Source organism: Bactrocera dorsalis, chromosome 2 (genome assembly GCF_023373825.1).
Source record: "Bactrocera dorsalis isolate Fly_Bdor chromosome 2, ASM2337382v1, whole genome shotgun sequence".
NCBI classification, from domain to species: domain Eukaryota; kingdom Metazoa; phylum Arthropoda; class Insecta; order Diptera; family Tephritidae; genus Bactrocera; species Bactrocera dorsalis.
Window position 1 is genome coordinate 92614545 of NC_064304.1, and position 12576 is coordinate 92627120.

General features: G+C 33.9%; 1 protein-coding gene across 3 annotated transcripts in view; it reads right to left on the minus strand.

Moving 5' to 3' along the window:
- Window positions 1–12143, minus strand: part of LOC105230214 (zwei Ig domain protein zig-8) — a 183939-nt gene extending 171796 nt beyond the window's left edge. For 2 of the 3 annotated variants that reach the window (XM_049449035.1, XM_049449036.1), the window contains exon 1: window positions 10700–12136. The gene's annotated coding sequence lies outside the window, so the exon portion shown is untranslated. Of the gene's footprint in view, window positions 1–10699 lie in introns of all 3 variants that reach the window. The other variant, XM_049449037.1, reaches the window with a different exon arrangement.
- Between the last annotated feature and the right edge of the window lie 433 nt (window positions 12144–12576).

Genomic DNA, 12576 nt, shown 5'->3' on the forward strand with positions numbered 1-12576 from the left:
TCTTCAACCACATTCACTTCAACCCACCATATATTTTAACAACGCAGATCAATACCTAGTGTTATGGTGAACATGAGCTCATTTCCGATCAAAATGGTGAGTATAAGTTGATTTCAGACACAAAAGCAAATAAAAACTACTATTATGGTATAGAGAACCAAATACAGCATATGTAACGTATACGCACTGGTGCACGGCAATCAAGTGAAATCAATTTATGCGCTCAATGCATTTGGACTTGTTTGCATTTTATGTCGAACTGATACAGGGAATCATATTTTTAAGTTCCTTACGAATTTATTGATTTTTTCGGCAGATAATTTAATGTAGATTCGGGAATAATCCCACCAATTTATTATATCGTGTATTCATTAAATTCTCACAAACTTAAATTCATTATTTCGTAGTTTTTAATTATAACACTCTCAATTTTTAAGCTATTTATTAATAATGTAATACTTTATAAATTGTGACAAAATAATAATTGAAGCCCGTAATAGGTTCAGTAAGTTCAGCGACATTAAAAATTCACAGTTTACACATTTTGGAGTATTACATATTCAGGCACATATAATTTCTCTAAACAGCGCAATTATATATATATTTTTTTTAATTTTCAATATACACAAGCGCATAAGTATGTACATATTTGCAACCGCAGTGTCTTGCTATGATTATTTTAAGCAAATAAGTGAAAACAAACCAAATCCAATTAATTTACATTACTAATGTAATCGCTGAGTAAAAGTGCAAACAAAATACAAATACAAATACAAAATAAACACTAAACAAATACGAAAAACCGCACATTTTCGCGTGCATGTGTGTGTTAATGTCGGTTTAGTCGCACACAAACATCGCCAGGTGGACGTGTCTATGCGCGAGCAAGCGACCCATACTTGTATGATATGAATATGTGTTTGTGGGTTTACATAGGTTGATGTACAATCGCGTTGTTTCTATTTACACAGCTGTTAGCGAAGCTGTAAACCATCACTACTGGTTTTTTTAGGGATTTCTAAGGGTTATTTCTAAACTTAGTTTGCTTTTTCTGTTGGTGAATAGGTCCATCAAACATTCACCGATTTTCATATGGCGCTAAAGGTTAGTATAAAATGAAACATAGACCGTAGTAGCAACTTTTGGGTTACAAAAATTTTGTTTTTTTTCACCTTAACTCAGAGATAATACAATATTTTATATAAAAGTGCTGGAAATTTTTCAAAGCATATCAGATTATAAATGTAAATACACAAATGTTGGTTCGTGTCTTGATTTTTGCGCCAAACTTGTGTCAATAGTTTATAAAAATTAATTTTTTTTCCACTTTGATGCTTGCAGTCCCTCACAAGGTTTTGAAGAGAAAAAATGCTCAAAAAACAATATACATATTACTTCTCATGGCTTAAAACAAATAAAAACTACATAACCTAACTGTTAATAGCATTAGCCATCCACCAGAATTTGATACTCTGTCTTATATCTAGCAGTTTTTATTGACTTGAGTTTTTTTTACCAAAAATTATAGCAAATGCTGCGACCAAAAAAAAATCGGAAAAATATATTTTTTTTCGCTTACCAAATCATATAGCAGCGACATCTGTTATAGAATATCACACTTTTGATCATTGTATCGTAAATACTAGCAATTTTTTTAATGGTAAAGTATTTCGAATATTTTTATCAATATCTCTCAATGCATATTTTATTTAGATAACCTTTTAGTTTGACTTTATGGCACAAAAGCGCAATTTAATTTAAAATGTTTTGTACGACTTTCAAAAAATAAGCAAAACCAACAATGAAACAACAACAAATATTCACAATACTATACAATTTCACCATCAAAACCATAAAGTCTCATTGTTTTCGCCAAATCCACTCAATGTTGACCATTTTAAGTGCAGTATTTATGTGCATCGGCAGCTATATGCCCTGTAGGAAATATCTTTCGCGTCAAGGCTTTAAAGAAAACTTTCAATTGTCAATATAATAAGCTGTTTAAATAAATATGAATTTTTAATTATTTTCAATAAAATAGAAGTTTTTGAGTATGAATTATGCGTTTTATAAAACTAAACTAAAATTGTTTAATTTTTTCATTATCCAAATTCTTTGATTTCTTTACGAAAAAAAACTAAGACAATATAACAATCATATTTTTTGTTGGATCTAATCATATTTTCCCAAATTTAATAAAAAATTTAATAAAATATTAAAAGCTAAATTCACCAAAAACTAAATTCACCAAAATTACTACTTTCCGATTTTTCCTACAAGGCATGCAATTACGCAACCACATACGTGAGCACATACACTTATACACCTATCCACTTGCAATTTTTATAAACTCTTATTTCATATTTATGCATTTTTTCTCTCCATTATACTCTTATTTGCATTTGTATGAAAGCTCTCGGTTTGCGTTTTGTATGTTTAATATGGTAATTTGTTTACCTACACAGTGTTATTGTGCCTGTTGTTATCCTTTATTGTTTTGCCGCCGTTGTTATCATCCGCATTTGTTACAAATACACACACAATTAAACCAACAATGTATGTGTATGTGTGTATAGCGCTCAAGGCTACGCATGTTTTGTGCGCATTTAATGCAATTTTATGCAATATTTTTGTAAATAATTGTTTATACACAAATAATTTTCCATTATTTACACAAGTTATCAATGCCGTAACCGAAAGCTGTGCACTTTGCTATTTGCGTTCACTTATACAATGACAATCGGTTGTATTTGTAAAGGCGATATTTTTAATGCATATGCATAATGGAAGTGAGGTTTGCTTTATTTAGGTAGCTCGTGCCACTCACTGTAGGCTTTTATAATTGCAAGCTTAATAATTGTAAGGTTTTAACTGTCAATTACTATGCGCTTGCTTGCATAGATAAAGCATTTTCCTGCGTGAGTTATTTTAAATCTCTAATCTGTACTAAGTAGTTTTTTTTTCTTCGATCAGAATACGTATAACTGTGGAACATAGACCAAATATGAGGATATTTTTCGCACCATATGTCTTAAGTACAATGATTCCAAATATAATCAATATATATTTATAGAATCGATATGCTATTACTTCTCTTCATATTTGAACTGTGACATAGAGCGACATAAAAGCGCAACTTGTTATGGACTAGTTTTAAGGTGTTATGCGGCGTAAGAATTTTCCAAAAATTAATTTTTTTTCCAAATTTACATAATTTAAGAATATACACAAAAAATTTCATATCATATCGGTGCATATTTTCGAAATTACACGCAAATTAACGGCATTTCAGAGTGCTTAGAAGTGAATTTAAAACTGTAAACGCGTTTCTCTCAATAAATTTAAAAGTCTTCGTTTTTTTCAATATTTCTTCTTTATATAACCCCTTGCAGCTCCTTTTCTTATACAGACAGTTGTTGTACAGATATTTCCCTGCTCACTTCTGTTTTTTGGTCGAGATTAGGTGAGGTTAGAGACCGATCATAGCAGGGATCTCACTTAGACAGCTGAAAAGCCGTCTGTTGTGGTAACTTAAACTTCGATATAATTTATCACAAGAGCTTCACAAGTCAACAAAGCGCTTTAAGTCTATCACAATTTTCAAGAATCGGCTAAAAACATTTTCAGCTAAGTCGCCTGATTCGCTGAAGGTAAGACTGTCGAGTTGTTTCAACCTCAGCTTTGAAAAGATGGGAGAATTGAGGAGAAAGTGCCTCGATGTTTCTATTTCACCCTTCGCCCAACAATTTTGACAACAAGCTTCCGACAAGATTTTATGCCCTACTGCCTTGTGTACAATGTCCAGTAAGAACCGCTACGATTGCAGCAAGATGCATTTAGCAAAGCGCAAGTACTTCAGCAGATCTCTTGCATTGAAATCTATACCAAATTAACCTTGCAAGGAGCAGGTCGACGACCAGTGTTTGCTAAGCGCACTCAAGGAACATTGGTTCAATGCTAGAACGCAAGTTGCCAATGCAGTTCTAACTTGTGCCTTCTCTGAACAGCTTATCGGATTTGCAGTTACCAGCGATGCCGCTATGTACTTTCCAATCGAACTCTGAGGTAAACTCTCTATGACATATTCCAGTAGACTAAATATTAATCTATTAACACAACTTATTGATAGCGGCCCCAGTTATAGCAAATTTTGAAATATGTATTTTTAGAGCAACACCAATCGTAATTAATCTCTGAGCAATTTATTGGGAATGGATTAAGTTAAGTGTTTACAAGATATCCAGCGTTAAACATCAATGAAATTAGAAAATTTCTTAAAAAATCAAACTTTTGTAATTCTTTTTTTAAACATGAGCTTAAAATCTCACCTTTCCAACACTTTATGGTATGACACAATGTGATTAGTAGCACTGGAGATATACGACTACAACGACATCTATGACAAAATGCGAGAACATTTTTTCGACTACCCAATATACTTGTATATTATATTATATACTTGTATATTTTAAAGCGTCTCCAACGTTTCCTGCTGGATATAAGAAATTTAATACGAATAACTTTAACTATCTCTTTAACACTTTATCTCATATATTTATATAGTATTCAACAGGTGTATTTGTTAACTTGATTACCTCACATTTTTTTTTTTATAATTTCGTTAAAGAGTTTCGCTGACACGCGCGTGCTTATTCAATCATTTATTCATTAACCGCAAGCCGACGCAACAGCTCCAGCAAAAACTGCAACACTACACATATTTGTTATACCTCACCGTTAGCGTTTTTTCGCTGGTGGCACAGCTTTTGACCGCAGATGAAATATCCATAAACAGACAATAAAAATGCAATAACGCAATTCTCGCGAACCCCGTAAGTCGCTCTTGCGGGATCTGCATAACTGCGGTTGACAAAAGCCAACAACGGTACAAAAATGCCAGCAACACAACTAACACAAAACTCAGCACAAAGCCCGAGTAGTGTATCAACATAAATAACACATTTTTTATTAGTTTTGCTCTCCGCTCGGACGGTGCCACCGCAATTGACTCTGGAGGCCACCGTACTACCCGTGACAACTAAATTATTAATATCAAATGGACTGAGCGCGCAAACAAATGTACGCACACGCAAATAAATATGCAGCTAATGCAAACATTTGTGCGCCTGAGTGTGTGTGTGTGCGTTGGTGTGGGATTGTTCCTGTGTGTACAGGCGCGCCGTTTGCATAAAATTGATTGTGTTGTGGTTTGGTATGCATACATATGTACATACATATGTGTATACGAAAATACCAACATGCATGGCAATTTAAAATTCCACACTTTTTATATTTGGCTCATTGGCTCACTCGCGCACTTACCATGAATGCATATGTTTACGTGTGTGTGTCTGTGTCAACCTCCCATACGGACACGACGACATGGGAATGCATATAAATTTCGCACCAAAAAAATATTTTCACAAAAATTTGCAATAAAAGGTATATTTGTGCGGCGGCGTTGCCGCATTTTTTCTGCTCGTGCAAGGTTAAGAATGTATAGAGAATTTTGAAAGGTGCTGAGGTGGCATGTTTTTTCATGATTTGGCAAGTATTTTATATTATGGCAGTGCACTCCAGGAAATTTCAATTGAGCGCCAAAAATGTCAAGTATTTTTAAGCCTATAATGGCCTTTTTTATTTGAAATGGTAGTATTACGAAAAAAGTAAAATTAAAGCATCGTTGCTCACAAGCGAATCGAGAGATATTAGTACCTCATTTCGGACTATTAAGAAGTTGAGACACAATTTTTTTGTTTAATTTATATTTTACGTAGTCAGTGTTTATCAACGAGTCAACAGTTTAATGCCGACAAATTTCATGTGTGAGCACCAATCCTTATCTGGTTTAAACACCAAAAATTTACCAGATTTTATGCTGTATGTGCCAACTGAGACTGCAGGCTACTAAGCTCAATAATATATTGCGGTAATATCATAAATTCAAAAAGAACACAGATTTCAGATTAACACTATGCAAAAAAATCTAAATTTTTCATAAATTTTTTCGTTCTGAACATAAATCTGATTTAAACTGTATGCAAAAAATACTCTTAGTTGTTCATTTTTTCACTTAATAACCTCTGTCATAAATTTAATCAAAATTCAGTTTTACACTGTGCAACAAAAAATTACAATTTTTCGAATATTGGTTTCTACTATGCAAAAAATCATTTCTACTATATTGAATATAAAAATTTAAACAAAATTCTATTTTACACTGTGCAACAAAAAAATAATAATTTTTCGAATATTGGTTTCTATTATGCAAAAAATCATTTCTCCTGCATGGAATATAAAAATTCACCCATAAATTCAGTTTTACACTGTGCAACAAAATATATAATAATTTTTCGAATATTGCTTTCTGTTATGCAACAAATCATTTCTACTGTATTGAATATGTAAATTCAAATGAAATTCAGTTTTACACTGTGCAACAAAAAATAATAATTTTTCGACTATTGCTTTCTATAATGCAACAAATTATTTCTGCTATATTGAATATAAAAATTTAAACAAAATTCATTTTTACACTGTGCAACAAAAAATAAATATTTTTCAAATATTTCTTTCTATTATTCAACAAATCATTTTTAGTGTATTGAATATAAAAAATACTCAGTTTTACATTGTGCAGCAAAATATTATAATTTTTCGAATATTGCTTTCTGTTACTTAAAACTTTCAGGAAGTTGGAAGCTAGATACAAATTTTTCTATTTACAAAAAGAATAGAAAACCTTTAGGTGGAGAACCTTTCCGTTACAATTATGAACTCATACTTGGACAGCCTTTCGTAGAGCTGTCCGGCAACCAATTTTTCAGAGTAGGAAGCGAAAAAAATCATTCGCTTTTATTGACTCACCCTAATATACATAATCCTATAGATAAAATGTATGAATTTTCTTTAATATTGATTTATTTTTCTTTGGAGACTACTATTTCAAAATTATTTTTCGCAAAACTCCAACCATTAAAGCTTGAAATTACAGCTCGACCTTATGCAACATGTTGCAAGCGAATATATTGCATTTATCACGCTACAATTTACATATTTCACATTTCTTATTCACAGCAACGTTACATAATCCGTAAATAGCATTTATCAAATGTCACTCGACAATCATAATTCACCACCGTTTCCTATATAATTCACTCATATTCGCACTTCATTGACTTTGACGGTTAAAGTTCTTGACTTCGTTTGATTCTAATTGAAGTCAATTTGCGCCGAACACACACACACACAACACACCCACGCAGCTGCACATAAGGTCGCTGTGCGCGCATAAATACACATGAATTTTCATATGCACGCTTATAAATAAATAACCGTTTGAACTGATGCGCCCTCATGACTCTTGCAGTCATGAAGGTTACAATTGTGTGTGTGTACGTGAGTGTATGTGAGACAGGCAAAATAGTTGCTGAGTGACGCTCATATTACGCGGCGTGAAGCGAAAGAATAGCGACGACCCACATTGTATTGCATAGATAGGGTGGCGACACAGATGTCAACTGTTCGATCAAACTGTATTGAGTTACTTGTGAAAGCTTTTTTTATACAGATTTAATGTAAATAACGCCATATTTGCGGTTTTTCATGCATATGTCATATTTATTACTAAAAAGATTTGCTAATTTTAGCTAATAAATTTCGTTATAAAATATCCAAAGTTAATTGCACTTTTTCCAGTAGAAGGCTTGTACATTTAGTTACATTTTCAGGCGAATAAAAACCATTGCTGCAATTTAATGCCAATTGTTTTTGTATTTGTTTAAATTTCATTGTCAGAACAGCTATTTTACCTTCTAACTGGCAGCACCAGCAATATATGATTTCTCGAAGACAAATTGGTTTGTCATTAGGGAAATTAAAGCTAATGTAAAATGCACATACCCACGCAAGCATAAATATATTATTATCTGCAAGCAAACAAATTCACAAACAACAGTTAGTTGTATGTGTGAATTTATAAGCACGTGGCATAACCTTTTATGCATAGCTTCTCAAAACCAAACACGACTAATTAGTGCAAATATTTGTGCAGCAAATGCCATACATAATAAACTCGTATAAATAATATATACACATAAGTAAGTAAATAAATATTTATATGATATAATAAATATATATGTATATGATATAAATAAATATATATGTATATGATATAAATAAATATATACGTATATGACTATATATACCCTTTTAGCAACTGAAGCATCAATTATTCACAAATCGAGCACTTACATCGCTGACAAATTACTAATACGCATTTATTTGAAAAGTGCTCATCAATTTAATTAAGCCGCCATATTTATGAGTAAAATGTTTCGCATTAAATATGCAATGTATTTGCTAATAATATTCTGTCGCACATCAGGCTGCACTTATACCGCATATGAAATAGCACACATACACCAAAACAAAAAAATTAAAAGTGCACATTGGACAAAAATAAACAATTTGGTCTGTTACTTTATCAAATATTATTTTATTAGCTTTAGCAATTAGTCTACTAACACAGACAAACATGTTTTGTTGCAATAATATTGAAAAAAGTAGAAAAAAGTCAAACCAACATTTGCACGAAATGCTTTTCTAAGCAAAATGTAATAATATTTCTTTAATAAAATATTTATTGGTTTCTAAAATGTATTATTATTGCGCTTAAATTACATGTTTGCATTAATTACTGCTATTAAATTGCAGCTTTGCAATTACTGTGCGACATGTCGTATACGCAACATTTTGTATTGGAGACAAATATACATACATATATGTGACCTGGTCTACGAAAAGGGAGCTAACGTGCGAAAACTAGTTTTCTGGGAAACCGCTGTTAAAAATAAAAAGCATCTCATCTTCCATCCGAATCAACTAAAAAGTGAAAATTGATTTTTTGACACCTAAGCCTCCTTTCCGTAGACCAGGTCACAAATATGTATGTAACGGAATTACAATAATTCATTTCTTATATGTATTTACCAAATTGAATTATTATTTTGAACTTTACCAGCAGCGTTAGTTCGCACTTTTTGTCGTTTTTCTACCAGGACTCATGAGAAACACTGTAACTGCTTAAGCCAGAAGCACTTGGATTCCGCGAAACTCTTTAAATTTTAATTTTTTAGTGAAGGTGACCAATAATAAATTTTATTTTTCATACCTTTCTTATAGGAGATCAATCGATTCCTAAGAAGTGCGGAAAATCTCAAAAATTGCCATGAAAAGCCCATAAATAGCCAGTGAGTCTGAGTAATTTTATGACAACTGCCAAAATTACGTTGAACGGAATTAAATCCAGATTAGCTTTGGTAATTTGTATCCAAAAGCAGCGGCCGAGTCGAGCCGAGCTTCATTTTATAGATGTGCCTTAGAAGACAACTTATGTCAACATGAAATAAAATAATGTTAAACTTCAAGCGAAACTTATAGATGATAACAAATTTTGACGCTTCAGAAGCCATAAATCTTAAATTCTGATGAAATTTAATATTCCAAAGCATGACTTATTTATATGCCAGTATATTAATTCACGAATGCGACAACAACAACTATCTGGATTCAGTATTTTCGGTTGATACTAGGGACATAATAATATTAAATATGTAATTTTACTATTCCTATAGTAACATATAGTAGACATTTGTCATTCTGATGGCAGCAACGTCTCATACAACCTTAAATCATGCTCAATCCACTTTAGCCAATAGCATATACCATTAACAAACCACATTCCGAGTTTCATTCAGGTTCCTCACAAACCACCACCAATCTTTACGAGGCAAAGTCAGCCCAATGTTCCAAAATAGAAATATTAGTTATATAGAGGCTAGGTCAAGCCGCCGATTTCATCAATTTTAGGCTCAATGATAACCTATTATTAGTAGAATAAGTTCTCTCATTTTCATTGAAGAAACTCACATATTTGCCGATATATGCAGTACAAGGCCACCAGGAAGTTCGTAAATCTTTATATAAGTATATGGGGGCTAAGAGCGGTATTGACTCGATTCAACCAATTTATGGCATTCATCCATAATATTCTCAAAAAAGGATTCTCTCCAAATCTCAATCATAAATGTCACACATTGAATGTTATTTTCAACAAAAAGTCAACCATAGCCCGTGGGGTCCACATTAGAGGGGTAAAAAATTTGTCCTGTATAAATTTGTGTCATATAGCTTTATTGGTATTAATAGGTGGGGCCACACCCACTTTTAAAGATTTGGTACCGTCTTTAATGTGATTCGTTGTGCCACATTTCAGTTTTATACCTTTATTTGCGATTTAGTTATACGTTCTTGATCCCTGATCACCTGATTTTTTATACATTTACTACAAAAAATCTTTGAGTGTTAGTTCTTCTAAGTATTTCTTCTGTACAAGGAACTTCGTGACATGCTTTTTCAAGCTATAAAAGATGGAAAAAAATGCAACATAAAAGGATGCGATTCTGAAACGCAAGTTTCTTTGCAAAAATTGAACTTTTAATTAAAAATTGAAAGAGTTCAAAAGATTTACATAATAAATAAGAATCAATTTGCAACTAAAAATCCATTTAAATGCGCAAAAATAACATTGCCATGAGGAAAGGTTGCTTTATTCGACGCCATCAACCATCAAATGTTCGATAACAAACCTATAATCAAATTAACAATCGAGAAAACAATTCTTTTGTTACTCAATTACCTGTTTAATCTTCAAAACAGCATAAGTCGATACTAAGGAAACTGTGCAGCATACTAAGAGTTACTTTATTAGATTTTTTTTAACTTAAGCTTTTTCACAAAACACCATTACGTTCTCGTCTTTCTTAGTTGTCACTGCGCTTTTTAGCTTTCTAAACACTTTGCGTTGCAAGCGCAATTTTTATTTTAATTTGTCACACAATTTCCAGGAATCCACTCAGGCAGCGCTTAGGCGTCGCACTTCACCAGCCCGCACCTCTTTAATAGCCAAACCGTAGACAGTATCAATTAAATGCATATGGAAAAATAAAACGGATTGGCTTGTGGCGCTTAAATGCACTTTACATTTTATGCTCCAAACTAAGCCAAACACCAGCACTGTCCACTGCACACACAACAGTATGTATGTTTGTATATTATTTCTATTTTATATGTTCCTCAACGATGGAGCACACACTTACATGCTTGAAACACATATCACTCTTTGGAGCTTGCACATCACTGTGTTTGTATGCAGACAATTTCAACTTTCGCTTTTTGTCAATTTATTGCTCATCCGCAGCGCAACAACAATTTTCACCACAGACAGAAATTAATTGAATGGCAAACGAATTATCTTGTAGCATTGTATGGCACCGAATTGAATGGCATGGAATCAATTAAATCACTTCGACCGTAAAGCACAAGCACGCTCCACTGCTTCACTCAACGTATGTATGTGTGTGTGTGTGTATGTGTGAGTAAGCGTATATGTCGGTTGTCTCAATGTTGTGGCATGCTTCAGCTCACCACAGCACAGTAACACTGTTTCACTGCTGTCGGACTGAACGCCAGCATAGAAATGCTTTAAGAATTTCACACATACATATATATATATCGGAGGATATATGTGTGTGCGTCACGGAGGTGTTTGTCAGATTGATTAAGCACGCCAAATAGCAAATGACCACCGGCGCCTATTTTCTTCAATATTCCTATTTTCCGCTCAAACAAAAGACACACGCTTCAACGCACCACGTATTGTCTACGACTATGGCGATTGACGGCGTTGGCTAACTAGTTAACGGTACGCGGGCACTTTCTGTCACATTGGCGCCCAGGCGCTTGCACTAAACTCGGGGCACTTCCGTCACACGTGTGTTAATATTTCCTTTGTGTTGCAATAAATTCTTCAAGTAAAAATGTGAGACACAACGCGATATGTGCCGTGATTACAGCTACGTCACTACAACGGGCAAAAACGTGTGTAAACAGCGTTAATGACGAACACGGTGGGTACGCGCTCACAGTACAGACACGAATACGGACGCGGGCACAACATGTACGAACGGCGACGACATTGGTAATGCGACTGGTGTCTGCTGCTGCTGCTGTAAAGCGTTAACCAACTCCGTCAACACGCCGAAGACTAGGACGGAGGCCTGGAAAAATTCACACACACACACACACACGAACGCAGACACGCGAAGCGGGAACAATACGGCACAGCAAGGAAAAAGTCACAGCACGCTAACATAAAAAATCAGCCGAGCGCAGGCGACGAAGAGTTTGCTGGCAAACTTTGTTGTAATTGCAGATTTTGTTGTGATTGTTTGATATCCTTACTCAATGCCTAGCTTTATGCTGTTGTTATTGCTAATGCGACGACGGCTGAAGAGAGTCATTTTCGCAAATACCAATATATGTGTATATACGCGACGGTTAATATGTATTAGCCTACAAATCGGAGAATTTCAGCGCGAACCAGCAGCTATAATGAGAGCGCAGTTGTTGGAAGTGTTGCCAGCTCATGCGTGCTTTCGTCATATTTTGTGCTAAGAGCACTTACAGCGCTATGGTCTATGACATAATTAGGCTGTGAGAGCGGCAGGTTTGTCG